Raw genomic sequence first — 24,307 nt, 5'->3', positions numbered from 1 at the left:
TGTCTCTCTCTCATTCTCTGTCTCTCTCTCTCATCCCTGTATGATAGGTATGTTCCAACTCTATTTTTTGCTCTTCTTTTCCGTTTGAGAGGAGGGAGTCCCTCACCTCTTCAGCCACACACCAGGAACGCTGGATTGCTTTCAGACGCTCGGAGAGGCGGATACAGTCGTGGATTGCAGGCACTGATTTATCTGGTAAGTACCGCAAACATGCTTGAACAAGGGCCGTAGACATTTTATTTGATGGTTTAGATTATCATTGTCTGTGGTTGTTAGTTATTGGTATTAGAGTTTTTTGATGTTGTTACGAATCAAATACATTTTGAAGTAGTAATCCCCTCCGAACTGGGCATTCCTGGCCAATAATGCCCTGGCTGTAAGAGTTGAAGGGCCCAAGCAAAGCCCCCACCTCTATACACACTAACACTGCAGGGGCATCAGAGTGTCTTGTTGTCATGGCAACGGGGGGTGTCACGTGATGTAATTTGTTTAATAAATTATTTTTTAAGGTGTCCCGGTTTTTCATTTTCGAAATCTGGTCACCCTATTGATCAAGCAGAAAAAGTGAAGAAACAATTGTAGTTTTGCTAATGGACGTCATTTTGGCATATCATTAGCTTTGAGGATACCCATTAATATGAAGAAAAATAACATCGATTCCCAATGTAGCCCCCCTTCCCTGGGCCAATCGCAGATCGGGCCCCCCTCCTCTGTACTAGGGTCTGGCTACGTGTCTGAGTGTGGTGCATACCTGCTGGCAACAGGGGGGCCTGAGTCTCCCGCGATGGTATGGGGGATGACAGGATCAGGTTTCTGGGGTGAATGCCTCCGTCTTATCAGAGCAGGATGAAATTTCTCTTCAGAAGGACTTGGAGAGACTGGAAACGTGGGCAGGTAAATGGCAAATGAGGTTTAATACAGATAAATGTAAGGTTATGCATTTGGGATGCAAGAATAAAAAGGCTAGAATTAACCACAGCTGAGAAGTGAAGACATATTTGTTGCCACCACTTAGCAACTAGAAGCTCATTTAGGAGTGCACTCCTAGGCATTAAAACTTAACATTTATTTGGTGAATAGAATAAAATAAGTTCTTAACATAAAGTGATAATATTAACTACATACAATGTACTATGGCGGGAGGGAATGAGGAGACGATAGATGGCCAAAGTATATAGTGAGGTATGCTAATGCCTAATAGTACATAGCAAAAGCAGTAATACCAAATTGGCCTTAATTGGGGAGTGGGTTACTCAGCTGAGAAAGCTCAAAAGTGCTTGCCCTGTGTATGAGTATTGTGCGTCATGTGGCGTAGCGTACCGAGCACCCATCCTGTATTGATAAATAGCCCAAGTCAGTGTCCTGCTGATAAATATAATATTTAAGCTGATAGATATAATCACTGTATGTGCAACTCAATGACAGGTTGGTGGTACGTGAATTGATTCTGCGCCCAGTGACGTTTAACAATCACTCTACTGTACATAGATGGTATACCAGGAAAGCTATTAGTAATAAAAGTCCAGGATAAACTGATACTAAACACTCTGCTAATTATTGAAGCAGTAAATAAATTGTTACTGTGGTTATTGAACAATCCGTCAATATATAATCAATACTGTGAGTACTTGTACTCAGCAAATTCCCTGTACACATGACCTTCTACCAATTCATAGAACAATTCATACATGAATAGGTGTCTGTGTGCAGCAGATGCTGGCAGGCTAGCAGTGATAATGTTAAATACCAGATAAATCGCAACAATTGGCAATCATAGTAAATGTCTGTTAGCTACAAGGTAAAATTGACACAGTGAATCATAGTACAGAGACAGGCTTCAGCAAAGAACCACTGAGTGAATAGAGCCTGTTTAAACCTGGATGCGATCGCATTTAAAATGAGCAACAGCAGAGAACACAGACACAAAGTAACGATACTACCAGTCTCTCTCAAATCCCTCGCGCTGACGTCACCACGCCAGAACGCCCTACGCGTTTCCCTCCTTGACGGAGATTCTTCAGGGGCGAGTGATAACCAGCTGATTACGGAAGCGTATTATATAGCGTCATAGGTTGCCATAGCAACCCGCGGGCCAATTGAAGGCTTGCGCAACACTTATTCCGATCAGTAGGGGACTGTATGTTAGAACAGCTGTTATTAAAGAAGTACACACTAATTTCAAACAATACAATAAGGTCTAATGAGGGTTTAAAAGAGTCACCAGCATATGGGGCAAAGGCTCATGCATGTGGGCGTCTATGAGGTTTATGAACCCATGCCGAAATGGCAGATACTAAATAGCCGTTCTGTGATATGTGGCAAAGCTTAGTCATAGCAGGCTGGAGGTATTCAGACATGTACTAGATGAAATGCATATTAAACTGTACTTAGTCCATAAGCAAAGGTATACTTGCTTGCTTGCCAGTAAACTAGGGAGTATGTGCAATAAATAACATGTATATTGTTGTTATTAGTATGAGACATTTTATGGATAAATAAACATGATGTCAACTCCACTGATGATCAGATAAATGGAGTATATGTAAAACCCTCGTTTAACCCATGAGGGTACAATGTTTTTAATTTGTATATCCATTCGGCCTCACGTTTTAATAATCTGTTATTTATATCGCCACCACGTATATTGTTTTTAAGGTGGTCAATGCCTGTAAATGATAGGCACTTGATATCTCCCTGATGAATATTATTTACATGGCGTGCAACTGGTGTTTCTAATTTATTGTGGACAGAGTTTATATGTTCGAGTACTCGTTTTTTAAACTCCCTGATAGTTTTGCCAACATATCTGAGGCCACACTCACAACTGATCAAATATATTACATTGATAGTTTTAGAACTTATGTAGTGTCTAATATCAAATGTTGCTGATTTATCATGAGCCAAGAAGGATTTGGCAGGGTTGATGTATTGGCATGCTTTGCAGTTCTGGCACTTGTGCATGCCCTTTGGTGGAGGTGTTAACCAAGTCGATAATATAGGGCGTGTAAAATGACTATGCACAAGGCCATCCTGCAAATTAGCAGATCTCCTGCTGGTGATACTAGGAGTACCTTTTAGAATTTTAACAAGGTCTTCATCAGATCTAAAGATGTACCAATGTTTCATGAAGATCTTCTTGATCTCATGCCACCTGTAATTATAGGTTCCAATGCAACGAACCTGTGTATTAGGTAGTTTCATGTTTGGGCCCAGTAATTGTGCTCTATCACTACTGCACCGACACACTTTATTCGAGCAAATACCCGGTATGTACCTGGCAGATACCTGGAATGCGCCGCTCCTCACCTCTGACAAGCCCCGTTGCATTTGCTTTCCCAGCCTGGGTTCATGCCTGGCTGATGGGCGGCTGATCTGTTAAATGATAATGATTAGGATTTAATAGGCTGCAATGCTTCGCGTGTCTACCAGATGGCATAAATTCATGAATTGTAATGCAGTATATATATATATACTGTGCATTATTGCAGCCAGCGGGAATAAAATGCTTCAATCCCTGCTTGGAAAATACCTCAATGCACTCGGGCAGAAAACAGTCACAAACCTCAATACACCCGGGTATACCCGAATTCGTGGGACTAGCCAAGCTCGAATAAAGTGTGTCGCCAGTGTATCTCTAGCGCGATGATATGCGTTTTTCAATGTAGACATTGGGTATCCCCTATCTAAGAACCGCTCTTTCAGGTCCTGAGCCTGTATATGAAATTCTCTCAAAGTGGAGCAATTACGGCGTAATCGCAGGTATTGTCCAATGGGGATACTTTTGACTAGAGATGGGGGATGGTGGCTGGTAGCCGCCAAAAGACTGTTTGTGGCCGTCTTTTTTCTAAAGATTGTAGTTTGCACATTGCCATCTGGGTCCTTGCTTATTTTCAAGTCCAAAAATGTTATCTCAGTTGCATTGTACTCAAAGGTCAATTTTAGGTTCAAATCATTAGCATTCAATAGAGACACAAATTCAACCAATATAGTAACTGGACCATGCCAGATCAATAATATGTCGTCTATAAAACGAATCCACAAGTCAATGTATTGTGTATATTGTGCAAATCTGTCACTGAACACATGTTGATCTTCCCACCAGCCCAGGTACAGATTGGCATATGTTGGTGCACAGGATGTGCCCATCGCTGTTCCCTGGGTCTGGTGGTAGAGTGTTCCATCAAATAGAAAGAAGTTGTGACATAGGACAAATTGCAAAAGGTCTATCATAAATTTATTGTGTTCATTGTAACCGGTACCCCTAGTAGAGAGAAAATAACTGCATGCTTTAACACCATTAGAATGGATGATGCTGGAGTAAAGAGATTCCACATCAAGTGGAGCAAACAGGGTTTGACTATCACAGTTTATTCCATCTAGTCTTCGTAAGGTGTCTTTCGTGTCCTTAATGTGGGATGGCAAGTTGGTTACGAAAGGACGCATGATTTGATCCAAATAGACACTACAGTGTTCAGTAAGATTGTTGTTGCCAGAGACAATAGGCCTACCTGGCGGTCTTTTTTGATCTTTATGAATCTTAGGCAATGTATAAAATGTTGCCACTGTAGGTGTCTTGGGTAACAAATAATCATGCTCATTTTTGTCAATAATGTTGTTGGTAAGGGCATTGTTCAAGATAGATTGGAGATCTTTTAAGAACCTTATAGTTGGATTATGGTCCAATATCTTATATGTTGTTTTGTCTTTCAGGATGCGTTGGCACTCCTTCACATAAAAGTCAGTGTCCATAACAACAACATTACCACCCTTATCTGAGGGCTTGATTGTGATTTCTTGATGGGTCATTAATTCCCTGAATGCCACATTTTCTTTTTGTGTGATGTTATATCGCATGTGTTTTTTAGTTTTTATTTTCTCTAAGTCCCGGGTAACTAGGTTGGTAAAAACCTCAACCTGGGGACATAATGACATGAAGGGGGTAAATTTACTTTTCGGTTTACAACTGGAGAACGGACCTTCTCTTTTGTCAGGCGGACTTTCGTTATCATCTAGTAGTGACATAAGATTCTGGACATTTGTCTGATCAGATGCAGCGAGACCAATAGTATCTACTTCACGTCTAGATTTTTTAGCGTGAAACTTATGCAGAAGTAGTTTACGGGAAAACAAATTTAAGTCCTTTACCCACTCAAAGAGATTGAAGTCTCTGGTGGGGGAAAAGGATAATCCCTTCTCTAATAGTGAGATGTGATCACTAGTTAGATTAATTTTTGAGAGATTAAAAATCTTCAATTTCCCATCTTCTACTGCTGTAGAATTTATTTTCTGCGTTGGCCTCTGCCTGCTTTTTCCTTGTCCTTTTGTTTTTTTGTTATTGCCCCCTCGTCTTGTTGGTCTCTTACGAGGGGGTATTCCAAAAAAGCAATAGTATTGGTATCAGTTGGAGAGATCCCACTTGTAGAGGGAGATGGGACAGATGTTCTAGTTTCAGAACCGCTAGCTGTTTCAGACTCAGAATTCTCAGCCTCTGAGGAAGAGTAATTAATCGTGGTTTGTCTTCTCTTCTGGGATTTTTTATAACTGTACACCTGATGTAAACTGTAATCTAAGGCATCCCTCTGAAATTTTCTATGTTTCCTTTCTTTTATTTCATTTCTAAACTTATCAACCTCTCTTTGGAGTTTAGATTCCATATCATCAAAATCTTTGTGGGATCTAAAGTCATCTAGTTTGCGTAATTGTATATCCAACTCTTTTTGTATATTTAATAACCTAGTCTGTTGAGTTTCAACCAATAATTTGATCAAAGACTGGGAACAGGTTGTTAATATTTTTTCCCATTGCTGTGTGAACTCAACAGTGGTTATATGATACGCTGGAGAGAGGCCTATCCGTAAGCCCCGAGGGATCATATCTTGTGTATCATAATTCTGCAAACTAGAGACCTCCCACCAAGTCTGAGCCTGAGACTTGAATAAGCGATTAAGGATTCTGAAATGATAAATCAGCAACATTTGATATTAGACACTACATAAGTTGTAAAACTATCAATGTAATATATTTGATGAGTTGTGAGTGTGGCCTCAGATATGTTGGCAAAACTATCAGGGAGTTTAAAAAACGAGTACTCGAACATATAAACTCTGTCCACAATAAATTAGAAACACCAGTTGCACGCCATGTAAATAATATTCATCAGGGAGATATCAAGTGCCTATCATTTACAGGCATTGACCACCTTAAAAACAATATACGTGGTGGCGATATAAATAACAGATTATTAAAACGTGAGGCCGAATGGATATACAAATTAAAAACATTGTACCCTCATGGGTTAAACGAGGGTTTTACATATACTCCATTTATCTGATCATCAGTGGAGTTGACATCATGTTTATTTATCCATAAAATGTCTCATACTAATAACAACAATATACATGTTATTTATTGCACATACTCCCTAGTTTACTGGCAAGCAAGCAAGTATAACTTTGATTATGGACTAAGTACAGTTTAATATGCATTTCATCTAGTACATGTCTGAATACCTCCAGCCTGCTATGACTAAGCTTTGCCACATATCACAGAACGGCTATTTAGTATCTGCCATTTCGGCATGGGTTCATAAACCTCATAGACGCCCACATGCATGAGCCTTTGCCCCATATGCTGGTGACTCTTTTAAACCCTCATTAGACCTTATTGTATTGTTTGAAATTAGTGTGTACTTCTTTAATAACAGCTGTTCTAACATACAGTCCCCTACTGATCGGAATAAGTGTTGCGCAAGCCTTCAATTGGCCCGCGGGTTGCTATGGCAACCTATGACGCTATATAATACGCTTCCGTAATCAGCTGGTTATCACTCGCCCCTGAAGAATCTCCGTCAAGGAGGGAAACGCGTAGGGCGTTCTGGCGTGGTGACGTCAGCGCGAGGGATTTGAGAGAGACTGGTAGTATCGTTACTTTGTGTCTGTGTTCTCTGCTGTTGCTCATTTTAAATGCGATCGCATCCAGGTTTAAACAGGCTCTATTCACTCAGTGGTTCTTTGCTGAAGCCTGTCTCTGTACTATGATTCACTGTGTCAATTTTACCTTGTAGCTAACAGACATTTACTATGATTGCCAATTGTTGCGATTTATCTGGTATTTAACATTATCACTGCTAGCCTGCCAGCATCTGCTGCACACAGACACCTATTCATGTATGAATTGTTCTATGAATTGGTAGAAGGTCATGTGTACAGGGAATTTGCTGAGTACAAGTACTCACAGTATTGATTATATATTGACGGATTGTTCAATAACCACAGTAACAATTTATTTACTGCTTCAATAATTAGCAGAGTGTTTAGTATCAGTTTATCCTGGACTTTTATTACTAATAGCTTTCCTGGTATACCATCTATGTACAGTAGAGTGATTGTTAAACGTCATTGGGCGCAGAATCAATTCACGTACCACCAACCTGTCATTGAGTTGCACATACAGTGATTATATCTATCAGCTTAAATATTATATTTATCAGCAGGACACTGACTTGGGCTATTTATCAATACAGGATGGGTGCTCGGTACGCTACGCCACATGACGCACAATACTCATACACAGGGCAAGCACTTTTGAGCTTTCTCAGCTGAGTAACCCACTCCCCAATTAAGGCCAATTTGGTATTACTGCTTTTGCTATGTACTATTAGGCATTAGCATACCTCACTATATACTTTGGCCATCTATCGTCTCCTCATTCCCTCCCGCCATAGTACATTGTATGTAGTTAATATTATCACTTTATGTTAAGAACTTATTTTATTCTATTCACCAAATAAATGTTAAGTTTTAATGCCTAGGAGTGCACTCCTAAATGAGCTTCTAGTTGCTAAGTGGTGGCAACAAATATGTCTTCACTTCTCAGCTGTGGTTAATTCTAGTTTAATTCAGCTCATCAGTTGCACCCACCGTCAACCTTGACGGCTCAGGCACCATCATACTACCATCACATTATTTGATTTAGTGAGCATTATATTTCTTTTTTTTGTTTTCAAGAATAAAAAGGCGACTTACAAATTAAATGGAGATATATTGGGGGAATCCTTGATGGAGAAGGATTTAGGAGTGCTTGTAGACAGCAGGCTTAGCAATAGTGCCCAATGTCATGCAGTAGCTGCAAAGGCAAACAAGATCTTATCTTGCATCAAACGGGCAATGGATGGAAGGGAAGTAGACATAATTATGCCCCTTTACAAAGCATTAGTAAGACCACACCTTGAATATGGAGTACAATTTTGGGCACCAATCCTAAGAAAAGACATTATGGAACTAGAGAGAGTGCAGAGATGAGCCACCACATTAATAAAGGGGATGGACATTCTAACTTATGAGGAGAGGCTAGCTATATTGGATTTATTTACATTAGAAAAGAGGCGTCTAAGAGGGGATATGATAACTATATACAAATATATTCAGGGACAATACAAGGAGCTTTCAAAAGAACTATTCATCCCACGGGCAGTACAAAGGACTCGGGGCCATCCCTTAAGTTTGGAGGAAAGGAAATTTCACCAGCAACAAAGGAAAGGGTTCTTTACAGTAAGGGCAGTTAAAATGTGGAATTCATTACCCATGGAGACTGTGATGGCAGATACAATAGATTTGTTCAAAAAAAGGTTGGACATCTTTTTAGATGGGAAAGGTATACAGGGATATACCAAATAAGTATATATGGGAAGGATGTTGATCCAGGGATTAATCCGATTGCCAATTCTTGGAGTCAGGAAGGAATTAATTTTTCCCCTTAATGGGGTTTTTTGTTTGCCTTCCTCTGGATCAATAAGTAAGTATAGATATAGAATTAAGTATCTGTTGTCTGAATTTAGCATAGGTTGAACTTGATGGACGTACGTCTTTTTTCAACCTCATCTATTATGTAACTATGTAACTATGTATGTAATGGTGCAGCGCCTCCATCTCTGAGCCCCAGGAATACGGGTGGAATCCTTCCAGAGAGTCCCCCCCCTCCCCTCGGGGATGAGAGATTCCAGTCTCACACTGTATATCTTTAAAAGCAGCCGCAGCTCTTTATTCACAGCAACTGAAGAGAGTACAGGGTTTTTTTAATCTGTGAACTTCAATGTTTTTGGCTGGCCTTGCATATTTGCAGATCTTACATTGGCCACATCTGAAAAAGCCTTTTGTTTTTATCAATGTAGTAGTTTGAACATTGGGAGTAAAGAGACTGTGGGAAAGATAATTTCCAAGTGTTTTTGCTTTCGTAAAGACTGTTCTTGGGCCCTGTTTGATAAACGGGATCAAATCATTGTCAAGGTGTAAAATATTCCAATGTCTGCTTATGATGCTCTTTTTCCCTGTTTGATACCATGATAGATGTACAAAAATTTACTAGGAAACTTAGTTTAAATTTTTTTTTTTGCTAAAAATGTGGATGAATTGAATGCTTTACCATCACAGACAAGCCCATTGGAAGATACATCTCCCACAATCGACCATCAGGAGAAAACACTTTCGTTTCAAGAAATAAGTGTCATTCAAGATTTGGACAATCTACTCATGGAACAAGATGACTGTTCTGATGAATACATAAATGTTGATCTTAACTCCTTCTTAGACAACATCCACACAGGCTTCAAAAAGAAGTCATTATTCTGTCCCAATTTTGCAAAAGGCCCCCACTTGTCTACGTTTGAACGATTAGTTGAGAGAGATCTTAATTTGTTAGCAAAAAATGTGTCAATTGGAACACACATTACCAATCTCTCCCGTTCAGAACATCAACAATTAAGTGATCTACAAAAAAACAAGTCACTTATAATCAAAAACGCAGACACGGGGGGGCCATTATTGTCCAATCCTCACAATCCTATGAGTTAGAAGCTTTGCGCCAACTCAATGATACTGTATCGTATTCTAGATTACCATGTAATCCTACTGTCTCATTTAGGAAAGAACTGGTTGAATTGTTAGAACTGGGAAAAATTTTGCAAGTTATAAATAGACATGAATATGATTATTTGTTACCTCCATGTCCCATCGTGCCGATATTTCACCATCTCCCAAAGATCCACAAGTCATTGGAGAACCCTCCGGGGCGTCCTATAGTCTCCAGCATTGGATCTTTGGGAGATGGTCTCTCTCGGTACGTTGACTCATTCCTGCAACCTCTAGTTAGGTTTTTACCATCGTACATTAGAGATACAGCTGATTTAATTAAATCACTCAAAGAAGTACAGTGGTCTAGTACCTATCGCTGGGTCACAATGGATGTCTCATCCCTTTATAGCATCATTGACCATGACCAGGGGATGACTGCTGTCCAACACTACCTACACAAATCGGATCTATCGGGAGCACAACAAATTTTTTTGTTAGATTCCATTAAATTTCTTCTTAATCACAATTATTTTATGTTTGACAATCACTTTTTTCTTCAATCACGGGGTACAGCAATGGGGACTTCTTTTGCCCCATCTTATGCGAATTTATTTATGGGTTTTTGGGAGAGCACTCACATTTATGGTAGTAATAATTTGTTTAGAAATCACATTATCTTTTTTAAGAGATATATCGATGACCTGATCCTCATTTGGGACGGTACTATTGATATGTTAGGTACATTCATCGATATACTCAACACCAATCAGTTTATTCTGAACTTTACATTTGAAAATCACCCCACAAGTATAAATTATTTAGATGTACATTTATATATTGATTTATCCTGTACCATCCAGATGGAGGTGTACAGGAAAATCAATTCACGGAATACTTTTTTGAGATTTGACAGAAGTCATCCAAGGCCATTAATAAAAGGCATTCCAAAAAGTCAATACTGTATATGAGACTTAGAAGAATTTGTTCTTCGGATGAGACATTCATTGACCACTCTAGGAGCCTGAATGAGAGATTTAAACAACGTGGGTATGATGAAATAACTCTAAAAAATGCTTTTGAATCTGCATTAAAATCAAATAGGGATTGTCTTATTGCTAATTGTGGGGCTAAAACAATTAAAAGGACGGCTAAAAGGAATTTGAATCAAAACACAAATGACTTGGGAACCCCTTTTTTCATAACTAAATATAGCACACAAGCACAACAAATTAAGAGCATCATAAGCAGACATTGGAATATTTTACACCTTGACAATGATTTTATCCCGTTTATCAAACAGGGCCCAAGAACAGTCTTTACGAAAGCAAAAACACTTGGAAATTATCTTTCCCCCAGTCTCTTTACTCCCAATGTTCAAACTACTACATTGATAAAAACAAAAGGCTTTTTCAGATGTGGCCAATGTAAGATCTGCAAATATGCAAGGCCAGCCAAAAACATTGAAGTTCACAGATTAAAAAAAACCCTATGAGATCAGTACTTTCATAAATTGCAATACACAATTTGTAGTTTATTATATTTGGTGTAAATGCTCTAAGGGATACATTGGCAGGACAATAAGACCATTAAAACAGCGAATAATGGAACACGTGAGATTCATCAGAATCAAAGACATACAACATCCAGTGTCAAGACATTTTGTAGATTGTCCCCAGGGCGGGCTATTAAATTTCAAATTCATGGCAATTGAGTATGTAGAAATGTTAAAAAGAGGGGGTGACAGGCTAAACATCTTAAATAAACGTGAGATGTATTGGATGTTTCAATTTAATACCAGGACCCCTCAAGGGCTCAATGTAGACTGGGAACTGCAGCATTTTTTATAAAGAGGGTAGAAAAATGACTAAAGTAAAGAGTCTGTGATTATAAAAGACACAAGTTTGCAATACGTGCAATATTGTTTGATCCAATTATACCTAATATTGAAAGTTACACCACGGTATAATGAGTTTACCAAATTGATTATTTTAATCAAATGATATTCAAGGCTAAGTGTCCTTATTTCAAGAATACAAATGTATTGAAATTAATTCCTTATCTTAGCTTAAACTTGTAAATTGTACTGCACCTAGATCCGTGTTTGATGGTACAATCATTTTTGATCTTCTTGTAACCATATAGTCCATAGGACCCTATCCTGCTAAACTACATTGTCATTTTGAATATCATTATGTTTAACTAGAAAGATTTAGCATGATCTAGATATCATGCATATGTGGCAATTATTCCTAACTTAGGTTCTAACTGTATATATTTTCTGTGTGTACTGTGAGGGTAATACACAGCAATTTGTGTGTTTTTATGTACTACTCCACTATAGTGTTAATAGTGTTTTTTTAATTGTCTTACTTCATTATATGGATCATTGTTCCTTTATATATTGCAGTGTTGAACAGTGCTAGACATACTGATTTAATGTGTCTTGAGCGATGATCCTAATGTTATTTGTTCTTAGGAGTATACCCACCATTTCCTTTTCTTGGATAAAGCTGTCAGTCAGTCTTTGTTTACATTTAGGACGTCCCGTTTTTTAAGGCCTATGATTGGCCAGAAGGGCCGTCGCGTCATCAAGGGGAGGATACATTCACCTCCCATGCAATTGCACTGTGAAGCACAGCTGGGTTTGCTTCAGGCTAATGTGCCTTACACCAGCTAGAGGGGAGTGACGCCTCCCACGCTTCCGATTGGCCCAAATTACACAGCGTCATAGGAGAGGAGAGGGAATTGTGGGTATTTAAGTATGTGATCGTTGTAAGTGATTTTACTCTTTGATAAAGCGTGGGATACCACGGGAAACGCGTCAGAGTGTTCTTTTTGGCTGTTACTATGCCCTAAAATAAATTTTTGCACCTAGGATATTTTGTGGTTTGCAGTTTGTGGTGTCCAATCTTCAGCAGCAGCAGCAGATGCACCGCCGTTTTCCCTGTACTCTCTTCAATTGTTCCTTGGTAGGAGCACGCAGGACAGGACCAGGATATCCTCAAGGTCAGCAGTGAGTAATCCATTTACTTCATTTATGTGATCAGTCCCACACACGGTTACCTAGACCACCACATAAGACTTACCTATATGGCTAGTGGCATAATCTATGGGAGTGTGTTTAACATTGGACTATCTGGAATCCTGAGTCTTATGAACTGTCCTATGCTATGAAGATGTTTATATTTTTATATCATGATCAAACATTGCCTACTCCTGGTTAGCATCACAAGAGGGAATTAACCCTCCCCTACCCTTTCATCTTTATTCACAGCAGCAGAATAGCAGCAACAAGACTGTCAATCAGGTACAGGGTGTCTTCCTCCACACAGGACTGCTCTCCCTCAGGATGGTCTCTGTGTCCCTGCCACCACCCCAGGTCAAGGGCACCCAGGGTGGGGCTAGCTCTTCCCTCGCCCCCTAAACAGGGTGAGAGGAATTGGTCCACCTCCCTAACTAAGGTTGCATCAGCTCTACTCAGAGGCTGATGGCTCCCCTTCTCCAACGGCCAATTGATATAGGCTCTCTCTGTCACCCTGGGCCAGCCAGGTGACAGACTCAGCAGACTCTAACTCTGGACTGAACTCTTAACTCTGACACACACTTCTACTAAATAGGAAGTGCACTGCTCTTTATGATATTGGCAGGCACTGCCCCTGTGTCTCTGCCTACCACACAGGGTCAGGTACCAATTTCAGGAATGTCCCATTATTAGCGTAAACACAACAGAGTTCCATGGATCTAGCATTAAGACTGTAAGCTCTGCAGGCCAGGGATTTCCTTTCCTATTGTCTGATTTTGTTTGTTGCACTTATTGTACTATAATTCTCTGTACTGTATTGCCTCTCTTATAAAGCGCTATATAAATAAATATTTACATACATAATATATCTTAATGCATCTTAAGACACCTTAGAGTTCCCTCTATAAGACACTTTATGGTCCACTCAAGTGAATAGTCTGTAAGTAGGGTGACCATTCGTCCCGGTTTTGCCGGGACAGTCCCGTTTTTTTCTGCTCCGTCCCGGTTATGTCCCGGTTTTTGTCCCTGGTCCCGGTATTGCGGGGCAGCGGCGGTGAGGAGAATGCGGCGGCCGGTAAGTATTTTCTATGTGTGTGTGTGAATGCTGCCGGGGAGACTGAATGAAGGAGAATGCCGGGGGCGGGACTTAGAATGCCAGCCGGCCCGCATGGGATTGGATGAATGATGATGCCGGGGGCGGGACTTAGAATGCCGGCCGGCCCGCAGGGGATTGGTTGCAGGCAGGTCAGAGGAAGCCGGGGGCGGGACTTCCGCTTTGTGCAGAGCACACGTGTCTTCCCGCTCCCGGCTCCTCTGTTCGCGGTGAGTGTCCCCTTTCTGTCCCGGGTCCCAGCCAGGGGGGGTAATAGGAGGTGGTAGCGGGGCTGCGCCTACCTTTGTACCACCTTGTACCTTTGCCCCCCGGCGCTCCCACCATTGCCCCCCCGGCGCTCCCACCATTGCCCCATCGGCGCTCCCACCTTTGCCCCCCCGGCGCTCCCACCTTTGCCCCCCGGCGCTCCCACCTTTGCCCCATCGGCACTCCCACCTTTGCCCCCCGGCGCTCCCACCTTTGCCACCCCCGGCGCTCACAGCTTTGCCCCCCCGGCGCTCACAGCTTTGCCCCCCCGGCGCTCCCACCTTTGCCCCCCCGGCGCTCACAGCTTTGTCCCCCGTCGCTCACAGCTTTGCCCCCCGGCGCTCACTTCCCCCCGTCCCCTTGGTGTGGGAGATGCGCTCGGGGGCGGGCAGTGGTTGCTGCGCGGTCGCAGGCGGTGCAGGGGGAGGCGGGGTGTATCTCTGTGTGTGTGTGTGTATCAGTGTGTGTGTATCAGTGTGTGTGTGTATCAGTGTGTGTGTGTGTGTGTTTCAGTGTGTGTGTGTGTGTATCAGTGTGTGTGTGTGTGTGTGTGTGTGTGTGTGTCAGTGTGTGTGTGTGTGTGTGTGTGTGTGTGTGTGTGTGTGTGTGTGTGTGTGTGTGTGTGTGTGTGTGTGTGTGTGTGTGTGTGTGAATCAGTGTGTGTGTGTGTGTGTGTGTGTGTGTGTGTGTGTGTGTGTGTGTGTGTGTGTGTGTGTGTGTGTGTGTGTGTGTGTGAATCAGTGTGTGTGTGTGTGTGTGTGTGTATCTGTGTGTATTTCTGTGTGTTTGTGTATCTGTGTGTGTTTGTGTGTATCTGTGTGCGTGTGTATCTGTGTGTATCTGTGTGTGTGTGCGTGTGTGTGTGTGTGTATCTGTGTGTGTGTGTGTGTGTGTGTGTGTGTATCTGTGTGTGTGTGTGTGTGTGTGTGTGTGTGTGTATCAGTGGGTGTGTGTGTGTGTGTCAGTGGGTGTGTGTGTGTGTGTGTGTGTGTGTGTGTGTGTGTGTGTGTGTGTGTGTGTGTGTGTGTGTGTGTGTGTGTGTGTGTGTGTATCTGTGTGTATTTCTGTGTGTTTGTGTATCTGTGTGTGTTTGTGTGTATCTGTGTGTATCTGTGTGTGTGTGTGTGTGTGTGTGTGTATCAGTGGGTGTGTGTGTGTGTGTCAGTGTGTGTGTGTGTGTGTGTGTGTGTGTGTGTGTGTGTGTGTGTGTGTGTGTGTGTGTGTGTGTGTGTGTGTGTGTGTGTGTGTGTGTGTGTGTGTGAATCAGTGTGTGTGTGTGTGTATCTGTGTGTATTTCTGTGTGTTTGTGTATCTGTGTGTGTGTGTGTGTGTGTGTGTGTGTGTGTGTGTATCAGTGTGTGTGTGTGTGTGTGTGTGTGTGTGTGTATCTGTGTGTATTTCTGTGTGTTTGTGTATCTGTGTGTGTGTGTATCTGTGTGCGTGTGTGTGTGTATCTGTGTGTATCTGTGTGTGTGTGTGTGTGTATATCAGTGGGTGTGGGTGTGTGTGTGTGTATCAGTGGGTGTGTGTGTGTGTATCAGTGTGTGTGTGTGTGTGTGTGTGTGTGTGTGTGTGTGTGTATCAGTGGGTGTGTGTGTGTGTGTGTGAATCAGTGTGTGTGTATCTGTGTGTATTTCTGTGTGTTTGTGTATCTGTGTGTGTGTGTATCTGTGTGTGTGTGTATCTGTGTGTGTGTGTGTGTGTGTGTATATCAGTGTGTGTGTGTGTGTGTGTGTGTGTGTGTGTGTGTGTGTGTGTGTGTGTGTGTGTGTGTGTGTGTGTGTGTGTGTGTGTGTGTGGTTGTGGGTGTGTGTGGGTGTGTGTGTGTATCAGTGTGTGTGTGTGTGTATCAGTGTATCAGTGTATCAGTGGGTGGGTGTGTGTATCAGTGTGTCTGTATCTGTGTGTGTGTGTGTATCAGTGTGGCTTTTTTGGCGATAAGCTGGTGATAAGTGGCTTATCGCTGCTTACTGCATGAGGGCCTTAGGGAGGATTTGTTCCTTTAAAGTACACCTAGTTTGGCATAGGATTTGGATGTCAGGGTATCAATGTGCAACCCAAATGTTAAATGGGAGTTGAATGCCCAGATATTTCAAACAAGTAACAGGGGCTAGGATGGTTTTAGAGCTGGTTTTTATCTGAAGCTCTGTCATTGGTAGCTTTAGCAATTTAGCTCTGGTCCCAAATACCATTGTTACAGTCTTGTCAGTGTTTAAAATCAGTTTGTTTTGGGAAATCCAGTTTCAAGTCTCAAAAATCAGATTGAAGTATGTGTTCAAGGTCAGAGAGGCGAGGGCTGCGTGCATATAGGGTAAGATCTAAGGCCTCTCACAATAACCCGTTAGGAATATTAATTCCTCATCTATCCGACATAAGTATAAAATATAGTCTACCAAGACCCCTAATACAGAGTTACCCACCTTATACGGGAGCAGCTGCCAGACGAGTATAGTAAATGTATCTTATTTCTTTTGCCACTGGAGGGCAGCGTGGAGTTACATGGAGTGGCGCCCGTAAGGACGACGTGCCAGTTAGGCGGAAGGAGAAGCGCACACACTTTTATGTGAAACGGATATATTTGGGGAGGGATTTAGGAGTCTGAGTAAGAAAATTAACCATTTAAATATGTACAGATTTAATCCCACTTTTGGAAATTAGGGATGTTGCCTAAAAGTTTGAGAATGCATAAAGTGCCACCCATGGGCTTTAATGAAGCAGCATTTGTGGGCTAAAGGGAACAGCATTCTGTATAAAGGTATTTTGGACTCGATATAAATAATTGATGCCAAAAACGAATATTAAGTAAATTGAGAATGGAAAAATCTTCAGCACAAACCTACAGAATGTGATATTCTGAGTGATCTTACAGATGTTATCAAATCCCACAGTGAATATATAGAAAATGTCTGTATAGAACGAGTCAAACAAGAATATGCCAATAAAATGTTTAATTGGGAGATACAGGGGCCACAATTCAGGTCATTTAGCTGAAAGAAGAGAAGCCGGTCAGCCAGTAGAGCAGGTCAGCCGGTCAGCCGGTAGAGCAGGTCAGCCGGTCAGCCGGTAGAGCAGGTCAGCCGGTAGAGCAGGTCAGCCGGTCAGCCAGTAGAGCAGGTCAGCCGGTCAGCTCTGAGATCAGCATTACTTATATCTCCTAACCTTTGCCCCCTGCATGTAATGCTGCAGAACAGCCTACACTGCATATACTGTACATGAGATACTTAACCCTTTCTTTCGCTTGACTCTAATCTGAATGATTTGCAAATTGGTTTGTAATTAGAGAGATATTTGTAGCAGAATCCTATGTATGTTATTTTTACCTTTTTAGATACCGTTTTGTGTAATAAAAGATATGACAGATCTTGCACAGATCAGAGGGGCTTCCTGTTTGCACTCGTGTTTTGGCAGAAGTGTATATGTGACCCTATAAACCTTCTTCACACCCGGGCTTGGCAGCGTGACACTAGTGCAGCGTCCTGGGGAAGAATCACTGAGCTGTTAGCAATAGATACAACGGATAGAAATGACACTACACATAGGTTTGATTAAAGAGAGTATTTTATTTAAATAATTAATCTCTTTGCTGGGAGGGGCCTGCAGCACATTGCAGAGCGATATAGTAACACGCAGAGCAATGCACTGCAGGCCCCTCCGGCAGCGAATGGGTGAAGACCAATGCAGGGTGTATAAAGATCTCACTGATAATTCATGCACAAAGGGCAGTTTGTTGCTGTGATCCAGAGGAAGGCGAAACATAACCCCTGCTGTGCAATGGGGGAAATAAATTCCTTCCTGACCCCATTAAATGGCGATCGGATGGTCCCTGGATCACTGCGCAGTGAGATCAGATGGAGCAGCACAGATCAGCGTTGTTATACACAGGGGCACACTCGGTATATAGAGATGCGGGTGATGGGGCCCTTGTGCAACTGTGTATAACTCACCTGCTCCCCCATCCCCCTGCATATCTATCCCATTCACCCCTTTTCCTCCCGCATACCTCGCAGGGCCAGCCATCCATTAGGCGGTCGCCTAGCGCGCAGAGCTCCTAGGGGCGCATTAATAATCATTATTATTTTTTCCTCTTATTATTTCTAATTTATTTATCTTTTTTTTTTTTAAATTTATTTAAATTTTTTTTTATCCAGTATTTTGGCGCCTTTTTATTTTTATTTTGCGTCGCGCTGGGGTGCGGTCGCACCCCCTGCAGCCCCGATAGCTACGCCACTGTTTATTTTATTATTTTATTTATCTTATTATTTTTTATACAACTGGGGCACAAATTTTAAGTTTCGCCTCGGGCGCATGAAACCCGTGCTCCGGCCCTGCTCCTTGTTCTCTCTCACCCTCTCACGCCCAATATCCCTATCTCCCTCTAGTACCTGCCCCTCCCGCAGCCTTCCTGATCTTATCTGCCTCTCCTGCGGTCAAACCAACTTCTCAGGGCCCCTAGAATACCCCTGTATCTACGCCCTGGCTCCTCTGCTACCTGCTCCCGGGGTCTTCTCCGCCTAAAAAAGGTGAAGCAGCAGATCCGTCCACACCTCTCGTATTCTCCTTCGCCATGGCCCACCTCGTCGCCAGACTTGACATCCGCTTCGTCGTCTGCCTCATCGGCCGCCTTGTAGCCCACCTCTTCGCACCACTTGACGCCCGCTTTGTCGTATGCCTCATCGTCCGCCTCGTAGCCCGCCTCGTCGCCTGGTGGCACGAAGGGCTCCACCTTCGTGCGTGTCCTGACCTGCAGGAGACATGAAGTGTTTGTAACCAGGGACAGTGATACTCTGTATCGCAAGAGCTCCTGTGCCACCTATACCCCCCCCCCCAATACCACGTTATACCGCCCTCCACGGGGCAAATACCCGTTATACCCACCTCCCCAGGCCAAGTACCCAGTTATACACCCCTCCCCAGGCCCAATACCCTGTTATACACCCCTCCCCAGGCCCAGTACCCTGTTATATACCCCTCCCAAGGCCCAGTACCCTGTTATACCCACCTCCCCAGGCCAAGTACCCAGTTATACACCCCTCCCCAGGCCCAATACCCTGTTATACACCCCTCCCCAGGCCCAGTACCCTGTTATATACCCCTCCCCAGGCCCAGTACCCTGTTATATACCCCTCCCCAGGCCCAGTACCCTGTTATACCCACCTCACCAGGCCCAGTACCCGTTATACCCACCTCACCAGGCCCAGTACCCATTATATACCCCTCCCCAGAACTCCGTTATACGTCCCTCCCCAGGATCCTTTACACACACACTCCCCAGATGCAGGACCCCCTACGGTGGAGGTGTAATGTCACATGGGTAGTGGAAGGTTTCCCAGAGAAGGTGTCCATGTGTCACAGCTGTTTCATCACCTTGGGTGAGAAGTCTCCCTACTCTCTGCCTTTCCTTTCCCTCTCCTGTCAGTCTCTCTCTCCCCCTTTAATCTTATCTCTTTTATTTATCTCTGTCCCTCCTTATTTTTGTTTCTATGTATTTCTCTCCCCCCCCCCATGTAAGGCCTGGGACATAGAGGGTTCAGCCACGCTGAGCCGCGCTCCTGCTCTGCCTCGCCTGCTGAAAATGGTGTTTTTTTCTGTCCTTGCAGGCGAGGCAGTGAGCGCGCTCTGGGGGCGGGGTGGAGGCCGAGCAGAGGCAGAGCGGAGGCGTGTCAGGAGGCGGAGCGGGAAGCGGGGCTAGTCCCCACTCCCATTGGATGGGAGCGGTCACGTGACCGCTTCTTCGCTTCCGCGAGCGGCAAATTTGAAACTTGCCTGTCTCGGCAAAGTTTCTGAGCCTCTGCACGCATGAGCACGCATGCGGAGGGGGAAACTATAGCCGCGCTGATGACAGATGCAGGGGGTTTGTGCATCTGCTCAGCGCGGCTCAGCCCACCTCAGCGAGCTTGAACTTACTAATAGGCCCAGGCCTAATAGGGGCACAAACCTCAGATCTAAGTGTGTGGGGTTCTCTGTGTCTGGAGAGACCCCTAAATGTTCTCTCTTTGTTTGGGGAGACCCCTAAATATTCCCCAGTGTAGCTCATTTCAAAATAACCCAGAAAAGTAGCCTTGAGCCCTCGGTGACCGGGCGCTATGACCAGAGGGACTAGGCTCTCCCTTACCTGTGAGTGTGGACTACGTCCCCCTCGGCCTTCCCCCCCCCCCTCTGGCAGTGACGTGACACAGCCGGGGGAAGGGCCAGGGAGGTTAGAATTAGACAGAGGCGCGGGGTCAGTCTACGCCCTGCCATGGGAGTCCCGCCCACCCTGCCCTTTATTGTGAATACTGGTAAATATGTTGGTTGTACGTGTTTAAAAGAAAAAAAAAGAATAAATAAACAATGAAAATGAATAACAGAAATAAAATAAAAAGTGGCTGGGAGTGGCGAGTCGGCGCGGCTCATTTACACGTGCGTTCCTGGGCCCATTCTCGCCAGACAGGCGGGGCCCGGCTAGGGGGGAGTTATGGGCCATTGGATCGGGTACCTTTGGCCTTTACCCAATGAGCGAGCACTCTGGCAGGGGGTTGGCACTAATTAGGTTAATTGAAGTTTTACTAAAAAGCAGCGGCCGCCAGACCTCGTGTTTGTGGTTATTTGTGTATTGGTTATGGTGGGGTTTGGGAAGCCAAGGGAAGGGGGGGAAGGAGAGGGGTCTCACAGTCTCCGAGGTCAAGTTTCTATTTATCAAAAATACATTGAGTTACCTCTGGTTTCCAGGCATGTCCTGGGGGAGTTATCACAGAGACACAGAAGCGTCGCTGAGTTTGGGTGAGTAACTCCCTTAACCTCTCAGCAGTTGAATTCCCCCTTGGCGCTAACACGTTAAAAACAAGCGTTGCTATTTCTTTGCATGAAGTTGCAGGTAATTGGAAGAGTTACACAGTTACGGCTATTTCATCACTCGAAACGGTCTTTTCGGTATTGTTCTCGGTCTTATTTCCAGCTTCACATCGGGTATCCATATCCATTCTTCGCCTCTGATCTGTATGCAGGACAATGCTTTAAAGCTGCAGTTCAGTCAATATCCTGCATGTGTGTTTTTTTTAATAAATCAGTTCTGTAGTAAGAAAAAATACTTTTAGCATTTTCTGTTTTTAAAAAAACAACTTTGAAAGACCAATTTTCTTCTATTCTATTTTAACAGCCATTTGCTAAGGCACTGCCCCTTCATGTCCTGTCACAAGCCCTGGCACACCCCTTTGTCAGCCCTGCCCTCCCTCTAGCACATGTCAATGCAGGAGTGCTCATGAATATTCATGAGCTTCCACTGAGAGACAGAAGCAGAAGAAAAACAGATCCCTTCACTAATTATGTCACCAAATTTCGCCTATCAATACATGGAGAACGAATTGACCTGCAGCTATACAGTTCTTTAGGTAATTAGAGATTGCACACATGAAACTATTGAAGTAAAAAAAAAAATAAAAAAAAAAAAGACTGAACTGCAGCTTTAATAGGGCCTCTTTGGACTTGAATATTTTGGTTATTGAGGAGGTGGGGGAACAACTTAGCCATACAAGGAAGGATATACTCAAAGTGGAAATCCTCATTGAACAGTCTAGCCCTGGTACTGACGTTGTACAATCATTGGATAGTCTTAAGACCAAGCTGGAAAAAAATTAAAAGTGATCTTATTCACTTTAAGAAGTTGAAATTCAAAAAAGTTGTTAATGACTATAAAGATGGAAGAGTATACCCGTGGCTGAAGCAAGACCCCAAACAACGCAAAAACCAAAGAGGGAGAGCACCCCAGGGAGTCCAAGAAGTCCACACCAGTGACTCTGAAGCCCATTCCTCAACAGAACGTCAGAGAGGCCAAAGTCCGGCCCCTTTTTTAGGCCAATCCAAGGACAAGGAGAAAGGAAAAGGAAAATTAGACGCGGGGGCCAGGGGAAGGGGAAGATCACCCTATCCCCTACGTACAATGGAGCAGAAATGAGTATGGACACCTTGGTTGTTAATCTGTCTGATTACACTCTTAATCAATGTGAAATGTCTGTCTTAGCTAGGGGGCCCTCATATGTACCTACTACATTGTTTAATGATTTTGATTTGGAGGTTGACCTATTTAAATTTGAACGTGTATTAAACCTTAAATCATTTTTTTGTAACAGGTCTACAGAATCGGTGCATTCCAATATCCAACCAGGGACAGGTAATCCTCCTATGAACAACAAGGGACAGTTAATTTGGCCACTGACCAGCAAGGGACAGATAATTCGGCTTCTTATCAAGGTACCAAAATGTGCAAGCTCAAATCCACTTTTGTCCCGCCATTTAAAAATCAATCAGTCAGCACATATATACGACTGGTTAAGGGGGACTTTGCAAGGTACAAAAAAACCAAACATAGGGCTACATACAATATGTCTGTTCAGGAAAAGGAAGCATTAAAAATGTTGACTAATAATAATGAGATTATTATTAAGCGTGCGGACAAGGGGGGTGCCCTAGTAGTGCAGAATTACTCAGATTATAAGGCTGAAACCATCAGACAACTGAGTGACATTAACTGCTACATTAAATTGGATAGGGACCCTACCTTTAACTATGTGAGAGAAATTAAGGAAATTATCCAAATGGGGGTTAATAACCGGTGGATAACAGAGCCTGAATCTGAGTTTCTAACTATGTTGCATCCTAAATGCCCTATTTTCTATACCTTGCCCAAAATACACAAGAATTTAAACAATCCCCCGGGGCGGCCTATTATAGCTGCTATTAATTCATTAAATCAACCCCTTGAAAAAATTGTAGACACATTTCTACAACCTATAGCACAGACAGCCAACTCATACATCAAAGACACGTTTGATTTCCTTGACAAATTAAAAAACTCACCTGGTGATGGGACTAATCATATTCTGGTTAGTTTAGATTTGTCTAGCCTTTATACAATAATCCCCCATGTTGAAGGTCTTGAGATAATCAAGGCCACCCTCATTCGCCATTATAGTGATACTGTTCCAATTGAATACATTATGCTCATTTTACATTTCATTCTCTATAAAAATTATTTTAGATTTGAGAGTGATTTCTTCCTGCAGATTAAGGGGAGTAATACTGTATGGCCCCTGCTTACGCCAACATATACATGACACATGTCGAAGAGCAGTACATCTACAAATCAGACTTTCTGGTGCATATTAAAAGCTATTACAGATATATTGATGATGTTTTTCATATGGACAGGTACGGAGGATCAGCTGTTATCTTTTTTTGAGTATCTTAATGGTCTCCATTCACCGGTCCTCCTCACTAATACATGGAGTACACAGCAACTCTCATTTTTAGACGTCCTCATTACACAGACTAATGGGGAGTTACATACTGATCTTTTTAGAAAGGATACAGACAGAAATGCAATTTTAAGGGCAGATAGCCATCATCCTCCTTCTCTTATTGATGCATTACCTTTTTCACAGAAAGTCCAGGTCTGCAAAATCACGAGCAGGAAGGATCATATTAAACCAGCTATTGGAGAACTACGTGGTAGATTCCTGGCTAGGGGATATCTACTGCTGCGGCACAGTTTATTCGAGCATTTGCCCGTTCTGTGCCGCAGCAGTAGCCTGGCGCGCGCCCGAGAGTGACGGGCGCGCGCCGAAGCAGCGGAAGAGCGCCCTCCGATCGGGGCGCTCTCCCTACCGCTGCCGGGTCCCCCGGAACCCCCTGCCGCTGTCCCGCGATCGCGGGACACCAGGGCTCCCTCGGGGAGCCCCTGGACGCGCGTGCAGGGGGCGCACGCTCCCGAAGACGCGTGACCGCGCGTCTATGACGCGCGGCACGCCGAGGGGCGGCCACTAGCAAGCCGGGAAATCTCCCGGCTTGCGGATCTGGCCGCAGTGTAATAAACTGTGTCGCCAGTGTACCTGCGTATATCCTCCTGCTGTGTTAAACCGGGCACTGGATAAAGAGGTAAGTGCTACCAAAAATAAGAAGGAGGACGGGCTTGTATTTACCACTATATACAGTCAAGCTGGTGGTTTTATTAAATCTACCATTCTTAAACACTGGCATATTCTGCAAAATGATGATATATTATCTGAAAGTTGCTGTGTACCACCAATGGTGGTATTCAAAAGA

At 43.3% G+C, this 24,307-nt stretch overlaps 1 long non-coding RNA gene across 2 annotated transcripts; it reads left to right on the top strand.

The window, feature by feature from the left end:
- Positions 1-23,733, top strand: LOC142483473 (uncharacterized). Of its 2 annotated transcripts, XR_012797342.1 has the most exons (4): positions 1-195; positions 12,724-12,861; positions 22,336-22,456; positions 23,647-23,733. It is a non-coding gene; the product is annotated as an uncharacterized LOC142483473 (long non-coding RNA). The 2 variants fall into 2 exon arrangements; XR_012797343.1 differs by lacking the exon at positions 12,724-12,861.
- The last annotated feature ends 574 nt before the right edge of the window (positions 23,734-24,307 follow it).

Source organism: Ascaphus truei, unplaced genomic scaffold, assembly GCF_040206685.1.
Source record: "Ascaphus truei isolate aAscTru1 unplaced genomic scaffold, aAscTru1.hap1 HAP1_SCAFFOLD_326, whole genome shotgun sequence".
In the NCBI taxonomy this organism is placed as follows: Eukaryota; Metazoa; Chordata; class Amphibia; order Anura; family Ascaphidae; genus Ascaphus; species Ascaphus truei.
This window is presented reverse-complemented; position numbering and strand designations above follow the sequence as displayed.